At 36.1% G+C, this 9,986-nt stretch overlaps 1 long non-coding RNA gene across 2 annotated transcripts; it reads right to left on the bottom strand.

The window, feature by feature from the left end:
- Positions 1-2,865: 2,865 nt before the first annotated feature.
- On the bottom strand, positions 2,866-5,058 carry LOC108370111 (uncharacterized). Of its 2 annotated transcripts, none has more exons than XR_001848594.1 (2): positions 4,672-5,058; positions 2,866-2,983 (listed from the first exon to the last, which is right to left on the bottom strand). It is a non-coding gene; the product is annotated as an uncharacterized LOC108370111 (long non-coding RNA). The 2 variants fall into 2 exon arrangements; XR_001848595.1 differs by having other exon boundaries at positions 4,814-5,058.
- Positions 5,059-9,986: the final 4,928 nt, after the last annotated feature.

Here is a 9,986-nt window from a genome sequence, read left to right as displayed (position 1 = left end):
CTTTAAAATTTGTTGTGAAAAGAAAAAATTTGTAGCTTTCGTTTTTCCGATTTCCGATTTGAACTCGCAGCTAACGATAGTTGAGTCGGAGGTCTTCTCGCTGAGCTAATTTCGTATTGTACGAGTAGTGAGTATTTGCAAATTTATACCGCAAGTTTCAACTGTCCCGCTCTGCATTCCTTTTGAACTAGTTCAGAGATAGTTCTGAGATATGTAGTTCGGAACTAGCGCTTTGCCAGACTGTCTCTAAATTTTACTGCAGGGCTCTTATGCATTCATAAGGTATAGGCTTTCGATGCTTTCTCCTGGTACGAAAAAACGCATGCTTGTTTCGTTGGTGCGTGGTAAACATTGATCCCTTATGGATTGACAGGCAGCTAAAATTTAAAAGATTGCATCTTTTTCCTAAATTATTATAATAAGTAATTAAAATTGTTTGTAAACCATCCAACGTGTGTCAAGTAATTGCTTTGGGCATTTGGACGATCAATAGCTATCACACCATGTTGTCATGTGTCAATTCTGTCGACAATGGTGCATGGTGTCAAGTTAGCACTACATACCATTTTTTCTTAAAAAACGAGAGCTACAAATTTTTTCTTTCCACAACAAATTTACAACAAAAAAGCTACAATTAATGCCGTTGTAACCTTTTCAATATCTCAATTCTGTCGTCAATGGGGCATGGTGTCAAGTTAGCACTACATACCAAATTTTGTTCGAAAAAGGTTCAACTCAATTTTTTCCAGAAAAACGAAAGCTACAAATTTTTTCTTTTCACAACAAATTTTAAAGTTAAAAGCTACAATTAATGGCATAGTAACATATTGGATATCTCAATTCTATCGACTAGGTGTATGGTGTCAAGTTAGCACTACATACCATTTTTTCTTAAAAAACGAGAGCTACAGATTTTTTCTTTCCACAACAAATTTACAACAAAAACACTACAATTAATGCCGTAGTTAACTTTTCCAAATTCGAAAAGTGTAGTGCTAACTTGACACACGTCACCAATGTTCTAAGAAGTTGGTATTGGAGAGCGAGATTTTGGGAAGGTGACATGATGGCACTTAATTATATTTAATGACATACCGTAAGATCCATGTACAATTTTTCGGTTCTTCAAAAACTGCTTAATTTACCGAACTTTTGTTAGACACCCCATAGATCCATATTAAAGTGTTTCACTTGTTTCTAATAATGAAATATGTGAAAGTGCACATTTGCCGATGAAGACGCAGACCATACCCAAATGTGCCGTGTACCGAAAATGAATACACCCATCTTGTGAAAGGAGCGTGATAGCCGGAAAGAGGGGCAAAAACAACGCAACGACTAAAAATCATGCATACATATTGCACTTACGTATGTATATGTACATATACATACATACATACATGCATACAATAGTAGAGAAGTAGGAGTAGGTGTTTGCAATTGTGACCAGCTGGAACGCTGGCGTAGCTGTACTGCATTGTAATTAAAAGCAAGCTCCATTGCCACCCCGTCAAAGTAATGATTGTTGCTTCTGCTATTATACGCATTGTCGAATAGGGCGAAAATGGAAATTTTTACATTCATACATATCTATGTGTGTAGTTTTTTTATTTGTTTGAATTAGAAGCGATATAAAATTATTTATTAAATGAGTTTGTCCAAACATTATAGTGACTGCTTGCCGGGTTTACTGAGGACCGGTATGAGGATCAGAGTGACTTGTGGGGGCTTGCAGCGAACGGTAGCAATATGTAAAAACAGAGTGCTGGTAGGTACACTGTGTGCAATTTTTACGCGTCGCAGAAATCAATACGGTTGCGTGTGCCTGGCTCACAGTGGTTTATATGTACATACATACATATGCCTGTCATAGTTGCCAACTTAGTGCTTTAAGCACTAGATTTAGTGCTTTTTGAAAAATAAACGCCAAAAAAATGGTTTATTGGTTTCTGAACTAAAATTTCTGAATTTACAAGAATCTAAAAATTTAAATGTACTAAAATGCAAACCATGATTGATAAAAAGTTGAAGTTGCAAACCCACGTTCTTGCGTTCTTGTTAAACTGTATGCGCGTTTTTGTAGATTCTTCGGTGCTGAATACCAATCTAGCTGCAGAATTTCTATACCATCTCAGAATTTTGAGATATCCTACTCTCTAAGTGTACAAACACGGTTTTTCGCAGTATTTGAGGTTATATTATAAAACAGCAAATTTTTTCGCTCATTTCTACTTAGGGTATCATTAAGTATTACTCTTCCCCTTTAAAATTCAATTTCGTTTGTTGCGATTCGATTGTTCTTTCTCCAGATGTACCAGTTTTAATATGCAGTTGTTCGGTATTACTTTGCAAGCATGAATGTGTATTTATTTATACATGTAAATATTGTATACTTTTTTACTTTTGTTTACCACAAACTGTTATGAAAAAGAGTATCCTTTGATTTAAAAAAAAAATTCGTGCTATTAGTGCGGTAAAACGCTCTTTTTTCCAAGATTTGGTGCTTTTTGAAACTGAAAAGTTGGCAACACTGATGCCTGTGCCTGNAAAAAAAAATTCGTGCTATTAGTGCGGTAAAACGCTCTTTTTTCCAAGATGTGGTGCTTTTTGAAACTGAAAAGTTGGCAACACTGATGCCTGTGCCTGCCATCGTATTTTGCATAAAATAACCTTTTGACCAACGCAAACATGTAAAATAAGTAATAAAAGCACGTAAAGAAAAATATACTTACATCCCAAATATTTTTTGTTCAGTGCTCCCAGGAGTATCCAGACAGATGCCCAAGATCGAAAGCTGTCTGTTTCGGTCGTTTATATGCTGCTGCCTTCTTAATATTTTGTCCACTATTTTATAACTTGTATTTGCATTGTTTGTTTTTTTTTTTACATTTATTCAAGGTTCACCAGACGGCACTGTTTTAATGTTGCGATAGCGACGGAAGTACCAGCCTCCAATATATTATGTATACACTCCCCAAAGTAGCTAAGCGTATATACACAAATTTATTAAAATGTAGGCACTTGAATATTAAAGTGCATTTGCTAAAACTCTGCTTTGTCTTTATAAAAGCGCTTTTGTGCCTGTTTCTACTTTACATAACTTGGTAGCACGCTTTCACAGAGTTTAACAATTTATGGTAATGCAAATTCGTGCCAAATCTACATTTTTAACAAACAAAAAAAAAAAATCCGTCGTATAATATACCTACGAAAATTTCCTGGAATTTCTCATTTTTTAATTAGCTGGACTGCGCTATTTTCACTTATAATTGAATAGGCAAAGTACTGCATGCAATTTTCTACCATTTCCCTCATAATTTCTCTTGCTTGCACACTTATTTTCAATATTTCTATTTACGGTCAAGTATTTATTCCGATTTTTTTGTTCTCTACTACTTCTACTCAAATGAATGTCATCTGTTTGGCAGACAGAACTGCTCTGCCCTGTACCACTCTGCCCCTGCATAGGGATGCAAACGATGCATCGATATTTTTGAAACATCGATAATATCGGTTCAAAATTCGATGTTTGCCATCGATGTTTACAATTTCCTAAAATCGCTAAATTGACGATACACCGATGCCAGTTTCAACGATGTTTTAATATCGATTTAATTGTGACTCAGACTTGAATTCAACTTACCCATTATGCTCCTAAAATTTTTTGACTGGCAATGAATTTTATTACTTATTCTTTTTGGGGAACATTCAGAAATTCGGAGTTTCCTCGTATCTTTCGATATTAAAAATGCTTACTTAATCATTAAAAACGACCGGGTTCCCGTTGAAATTTCAACGAAATTGGGCCTTGGAACTTTAGGCTCAGCGAACCTACTACGGCATGCTTTTTTATTCTATTTATAGGAAGGGTAGAAGAATGGTAAATAAATATGGGGAAATGCATCCATATGAAAGTTTTTTTCTAATTGAATTACAGAGAGTTGGAGTCGAAAGCTTTTAAATTTTCCTTTTCATTTGACTGGATTCTAACAAATTGTGAAACATCGGAAACCATCGATATATCGATGTTTTTCTGGCGATGTATTTTAGCATCGATGTTCATTTCTCCGATGCATCGAAAGATCGATGTATCGATGTTACACCCCAAAATTTGCATCCCTACCCCTGCAATGCAACACCACGACGTCAGTATAAATAAAAACAATTAACTACGCAGCGTTGCCACCTTAACATGTAAAACAAAACAAATCATTTCTTTTATAGCAGATAAACAACCATACTAAAATATACAGCCATCAGGTTATCTTCTTCTCGCTTACACTCATGTGGTTGCTTATATATGCATTTTTTTAACTTGCTTCTAATCAAATAGCCCACAAGCGCCGCGTTTATTATCATGTCGCATTAGGTGGCAGCGCTGTCTGCGATAAAATAAATATACAACCGCAGTCGGCGTCAACGGTGCTGATCTCTGCTACATAGGCCAAGGAACGCAACCTTTTCCACACTGCTACTGCAGCATACAAAACTTACTGGGGGTTGTACATATATATCTATATTACTGTATAGACTCGTATGTCCACCCCTGTGCTTGTTTATCTATGGTGGCGGCGACGTAACGTTCCGTTAGCATAAAAAAAACGCGTAAGCTAAAAGTCGCCGTATTTCTGTTCACTCAACACTGAAATGTAGGCGGTGCAACGCACTCACGTAAAACTCAAATGCATTTGCTGCTTTATAGATCAGAGTGAGTTGGGGCATTAATGCATCGTCCCGCTCGCACTTATGGTACATAGAAAAGTGCTCACTCGCCACTGCTTCTGCATACACGTTTACTTTGCTGTTGCCATACTTTGTTCTTTTTTACTGGTTTTTTTTTTGTTGGTCTGCCTTTTGGGAAATAAAACAAATTGAATTACAAAATTTGCTGGAACCACTACTTTTTCTTTTGATCGTTTTAACGTTTATTCACATATTCAAACATTTTGCAACCTACTGAATTTTAGAATATTTATTTGGCATAAAAATTACATATTGATTGCTAATAATTGTTTCTACGAATACTGCTGATTAGAGCCGTCACTTTTGCTACTGCTTCCGAACTGAACTAAACGAATTTTGTCGAAAATGTTGTCTATCCCTGTTGTTAGACAAGGACAGATGATTAATTGCAGAATATAACGTGCTCGTTTTAAAAGAAAATGCTACCACGCTGTATCGAATATTGTCGAGTATACTTAAATGCAGTGTTGCCAACTTCCAATTTTCAAAAAGGACCAAAAACTTGGAAAAAAGCATTTTATCACATTAAAGCACAACATTTTTTTGAATCAAAGGAAGCATTTTTAATAACAGTTTGTTTTAAAAAGAGCAAAAGATTACCAATATTTACAAGAATACATACATAAATCAATACACAAAACCTTTTCGCTCATAACGATTGAATAACCTCTACAAATGCTATGATGAGTCAGGCTTACGACGTAATACCAAAGTACTGCACATTAAAACTGGCACATATCGAGAAAGAAAAATCGAATCGCAACAAACGAAAATGATGCCACAAGAAGAATTAAGCAATCGGTTATTTTTATTCGGTTAACGATTTAATTGTATCGAAATTTTCCTTTCGATTAATCGAGCCATCATCAAAAACTGACTATTTTACTGACACAATAATGTGTGAATCAAATTACCGTAACAAAATTAATCGGTTAATTTCTTACGATTAATTGCATTTATTACTCGAATACTTTCGATTAATCAATTAATTTAATAAATTTGTTTACCATAACTAAGCGTATAAGCATTTTCAACGCAAATAGGATTCCACAAGGTGGGTTTGCAACTTCAGTTTTTTATCAATCATGGTTGTATTTTAGTGCATTTAAATTTGTAAATTCTTGTAAATTCAGTGTTGCCACGGCTTTAAATATTTCAAATCAGGTTTTAACTATCTCGGAGTAATTTTAGTTCAGAAAAAAAGCACTAAAAAGNAAGTTTGCGAAAGCGGGTTCGTCAGCTGAGCGTTTGTTTACATCACAAGCACCACTATTTTACACTTTTATTCAAGTAAAGAAGAGTTAATTCAACATGACAACACATTTTAAAGCATTTTGTTGCATCATTTTACCTAAATTGTGCGTTTAAAGTGGCTGACAATAATTTTGGCTAATTTTGGTTTTCGTTGTTTTCTTTGCTTTGTTTACTTTTCGCTCGTTTTCCAGTGAAACAAGATGGCGTAGAACCCGCTAAAAAAATCGACTGTTTTCACTCTCTTGTTCTTATGTGATCTTGTGTCGTGTCGTTCATGCGGAATACCACATATTTATGTATGTATTTTATGTTCTTAAAATTTCTGAAAATACAGCGTTTTGGTCGGTAACAAAAAATCAATAAAAGTAGAATTAAATTTCACCAAAATTACAAAAAAAGATAGGTGAGCCTAACNATATTTATGTATGTATTTTATGTTCTTAAAATTTCTGAAAATACAGCGTTAGCGTTTTGGTCGGTAACAAAAAATCAATAAAAGTAGAATTAAATTTCACCAAAATTACAAAAAAAGATAGGTGAGCCTAATATTTATTTATTTATTTTTACTATAGCTCATAAAGTAATATATAAACTATTAAAAAAGGGAATCTGTAGCTCGTTTCTGTAACAATTCTCTACCAAGGCGAATTGAGATATGAATTCGCCGCCCTGTTCTCTACTGCTAATGAGTAGTAGAGAATGACGTATATTCCAAGGCGAATTTATATAAGGTGCACCTTGGTGTTACTAGATCAGCTGATTTTGTGTATGTGTTTCGCCTCACGGCTTCTTATGTCAAATTGAAATTTTTTTTTTTGAATTTCCACACACACTCTTACAGATTTTGACAGTTTATGCCGCCAAAGCAAAAACAAAATACATGTAAGTTTTTGTTATTGTACTCCTGCTATAACCTTATACAAATTCGCCTTGGTATATTCTCTACTAGTAGAGAAATAATCGGTAGAGAAAAGTTACAGAAACGAGCTACTGGTGACTAAGACCATTTGGTTCTCTATCTTAAACTACTTTCGCGTTGCAACTCGATTTGATGTCGTCCTAAATACTTTATAGTCTTTCTTGTGTTAGGCTTCGTGGAGAAGGTTGTGGATTTTAAATGCACCATTAAAATCTTAATGGTATCAAGATTATGATAGTTGAGAGCGGTGTCTATATCTGTCGCTATCGTAGATGAGACTAAAAGATTTTGTTATTGCGTTTAGTTCAAACTTTGTAACATAAAAATCAACGTACATATTGTTTTGATGATCTAAAACAGGGATCACACGATTTGTACATTTATACATTTGGCTGTCACAGAGTGGTGTTGTCTAGAAATTTTTATCGAGAATGAGTTCAGCTCTACAGTAACTTTCCAAACAACACCAGTCTGTAACGGTAAAAACGAAAAAAACTGTGCGAATGTACAAATCGTGTGATCTCTGCTAAAAACGGTCAGTAATGTTTCGAGATCGAAGCCGATGAGCCTCGCTACACTAGTATTTTTAGACCGTCTGCAACCGGTGTTTTATGGGCCTAAAGGGGAGGAGAGTAGTAATTTTCGTCAGCAATTTCAGGCGCCGGAAATGCGGTATGACTTCGGTCGGAAACACGCGCATAAAAGAATCTCTTACTAACACAACTATACACCGTATATGGAAACAAGTACATAACCAGTTTGAGACGGTCTGAAACGACGAGTGCATTTTCGCGTGTCTTCTAAAAAGTCTTGTGTGCCGAGGCTCGATACGAATTTTTTTATATTTATAGTATTTGGTTTTTTCCCCAGTTTTGCGCTACCTTCTCAGACTCCTCTAGTTACCTCATTTCTTCTTTCTTTCAACAACTTTAGCCCTGACGTAGTTCTGGATCGAGAGTGGTTTCTTTATCTTTATATATTTATTTTATAAGTTTTAATTTCAGCCTACAATGCCCACCCATTCCCATACTAAATACATGTGATTTGATCTAACACGAAGATTTGGTTTTTAGGGCAGCCTGACTGTCGCCGCAGATGACAATGTGCCGTCTACTTAGATGATTCTGCAGGATTACTTCCGCACAAACACTGATGGTATAAACCTCCGCTTGCAAGATGCTTGACTAATTCCCCTTCTGCCTTCGCCAGTTTTTTAGCCATCTGTGATCTACCTTTATGTTAGTAACCGAAAATCGTTATCTATAATTGCCTTATTACATGGCGTTTTTCTGCCTGGTTCAGTCTTGAACCTTCTCTCAAAGGTCGTTATCATTAACTTGTCACCTCTATTGAGCTAGGAGACTTGATTCTGATTTCGAAATCGGGCAAAGCACAGAATGCATCGTGGTCCGCTCGTAGATAATCGAATTCAGGCAAACAATAGGCCGTAACTGCAGTCCTTGAGTGAACCAGGCTAGAAAAACTGAGAGCAAATGAAAGTACATATGTATCTAATTTCAAAAGTTTTTCCTCTAGAAAGGTTAGGGTAGGTTAATCTGGCCGGCGTTGAGCCGTACATAGATCTGCAGGTCAATAACGTTTTCAGTTGGAGCTCGTTTTTTTGCGTCAAAGTAGACATTTCAGTGTGTGGAGTGGTCTACGAATGTAGTAGAAGTGGTCTTGTCAGTGTCATCTGCTATTTATTTACCCTCTACTCCTTTGTGGTCGGGCACCCAATAGATAATCAATGTTCTGTCTGCGGTCAGCCAGTCAATGGCTTCCCGGCTTCGAAGGACGTTTTTGGATGAAATACTATTTATATGAGGTAACTGCCCTAATTTCCGCCTGACTATGTACGTATGTACATATATGTTTACTTTTTAGTTGATTGTCGTTTCGGTATAGGCTAGATCTGCTGCTTTCCTCATTGCGAAAACCTCAGCTTGAAATATGCTGCAATGGTTAGGTAGGCACCCTGAAATTGTGCATATGGAAACTGTGCATACGAAATAATGCATATGAAAAAAACCGAAATAATGCATACGAAAAAAACCGAAATAATGCATATATGCACAGTTTCGGTTGAAAACCGATATGCATTATTTCGGTTTTAAACCGAAACTGTGCATGTATGCATTACTTCGTTTTTTTCCATATGCATTATTTCGCTTTTAAAACGAAAGTATGCATATGCATAATTTCGGTATTTTCTCATATGCATTATTTCGGTTTTCAACCGAACCTGTGCATTTATGCATTACTTCGGGTTTTTCATATGCATTATTTCGGTTTTCAACTGAAACTGTGCATGCATACATTATTTCGGTTTTTGTTATATGCATTATTTCGGTTTTCAACCGAAACTGTGCATGTATGCATACCTTCGTCTTTCACATATGCATTATTTCGGTTTTCATCCGAAACTGTGCATGTATGCTTTATTTCGGTTTTTGCGATATGCTTTATTTCGGTTTTTGTTATATGCATTATTTCGGTTTTCTAACGAAAGTGTGCATATGGATAATTTCGTTTTTTCTAATATGAATTATTTACTTCTACTTAGTAAGGGTTTTAATCCTTCTGCGCAAAAATACTTCCGCCCTTCTTTTCCGGCAACACAGAAAGGAGAATTCTACTTAGTAAGGGTTATAATCCCTAAGCGCGGCCGAAGGCCGCCTACGCAGAGAGAAGTTCTGCGCAAAAATACTTCCGCCCTTCTTTTCCGGCAACACAGAAAGGAGAATTCTACTTAGTAAGGGTTATAATCCCTAAGTGTAGTAAGGGTTATAATCCCTAAGCGCGGCGAAGGCCGCCTACGCAGAAAGAAGTTCTGCGCAAAAATCTTCCGGTCCCCTTTTCCGGCAACACAGAAAGGAGAATTCTACTTAGTAAGGATTATAGATCCCTAAGCGCGGCCGAAGGCCGCCTACTCAGAAAGAAGTTCGTTTTCATGTATGCACTATTTCGGTTTTTTCATATGCATTACTTCGGTTTTGAGTCGAAACTGTGCATGTATGCATTACTTCGTTTTTCTCATATGCGTTATTTCGGTTTTCAAACGAAACTGTGC

This window comes from Rhagoletis zephyria, unplaced genomic scaffold (genome assembly GCF_001687245.7).
Source record: "Rhagoletis zephyria isolate East Lansing unplaced genomic scaffold, Rhagoletis_zephyria_1.1 Rzeph_scaffold_04017, whole genome shotgun sequence".
Lineage (NCBI taxonomy): Eukaryota > Metazoa > Arthropoda > Insecta > Diptera > Tephritidae > Rhagoletis > Rhagoletis zephyria.
Note: the sequence above shows the minus strand (reverse complement) of the source record. Positions and strands in the feature narration are given on the sequence as shown.